A 1,702-nucleotide genomic window follows, 5' to 3' on the forward strand; every position below is an offset into this window, starting at 1 on the left:
CAATTGACAAATATGACGTTATACTACAATGTCAAAATGAATTAATTGTGAATAATTTGTAAATTCTCCGTGCAGTGTCAATGTTATTAGATCAGAGGTGTATAGAATAGTATGTTTTGCAAATGAAATTAAGTTTTAAAAATATTTTTATGCTTTCTAACTGTATACGTGCTTTTATTTTTTAATATCCTTCGATTATATTAAGTTAGAGCGTGTATTAGGAAAATAATCACAAAAATTTTCAATTAAAAACATCGATTTCAACATTGTTATATTAAGCACGAATATATTTCATAAGTGTATGAAAACTTATCTTTCATTTCTGTATTGGGTTTTTTATGCTAAGATTAATAGTGATCAATTTAAAAATATCGTTACAAAAGTTTTGTTTTGCCTGAGGCAATAGTAAACACGCAAGCCTCTACAAGCGCGCCAAAATAAGCTATTGTGAATGCTGAGCCAGCTGTTTTCAGAAAATATTGTGAATATGAAGTGAATAAAATTATACAGGATTTCCTGTCAATTATTTCCTTTAAATTATATCGGCTTAGTGCACAATTTGTTAATTGTTTTGATATCTATATGGCAAACAACGACTTAACTACTAAATAACTGGATTGCGCACTCAAACAGGCGATGAATAAGTGAGAGTTAAGAAGAGATTTTATATATATGTATGTAGTATATATGTATTAAGTATGTAGTCACGATTTGTTGCAGGTGTATGCTCAAAACTTAGCAGTTTTGGACCGAATAAAGAAATTATTATATAATATATTTGCTACGCCAATAATCCAAGCATATGCATAAGTTCCCGTATCTGCATGTTCTTACGTGTATGTGAGAATGTGTCACTAAAACAAATCACCGTTTACCTGAAAGTCGACGCTAAAGCGTAGTGGGCTTTCTTGTTTTGCGCTGATTTATATTAGCTTCAATTCTCACGACCTTTCCACTATTATTTCATATGAGTAAGAATGCGCAATACTCTTGGTGCGCTACGTGTTACGTACTTAACAGTTATGGTACAAGTTCTTGACTTGTGTTACACATTTCATACATTTTACATGCTCGCAACACACGATCAGACGCGCTTTGTATGTATGCACTTGTATACTGATTTATAATAGTGATTTTACTGTGACACCCAATGCGGTGCCTGCGTGCAATGAACGCATTAAAACCAACTTGGTATTTTATTATTACACATATGTATGTGTGTATATAAATACATTTGCATGCATGTTTCGTCTAGTACCAGCTTTAAGCCGAACTTAATGACTGCCTTTACTTATGCTTCTATAATTATTGATGAAGCGCTAAGTGTTTTCGGAAGTGTGCACTAATAAGATCCAACCAAAATGGGTGGCAAGTGCCGCAACTATGGTTTTAAGGCTGGCGTACTATAACGCCACTATGCATACATGTGTAATACACATACACATTGTGTATGTATGTGTGTACATTAGCCTGTGATTCATTCATTCATGATATTTGCAGGGCATGTAACCAGCAAGCTATGAAATGTAATTTTAGCACTGCTGTTAACTTATTTCGTTTTCTTTGAATGGGTTGTTTGCTTTTTATTCGCGGTGTCTGTTGCTTGTTTTATCGCTGCTGCTACCACTGCTACTGCTGTTGCTGGTAACTTTTCCATCACCACACGAGCAACATCTGCATTTCTTCAAAGCCACTTGTTGGT

Source organism: Bactrocera dorsalis, chromosome 4, assembly GCF_023373825.1.
Source record: "Bactrocera dorsalis isolate Fly_Bdor chromosome 4, ASM2337382v1, whole genome shotgun sequence".
Lineage (NCBI taxonomy): Eukaryota > Metazoa > Arthropoda > Insecta > Diptera > Tephritidae > Bactrocera > Bactrocera dorsalis.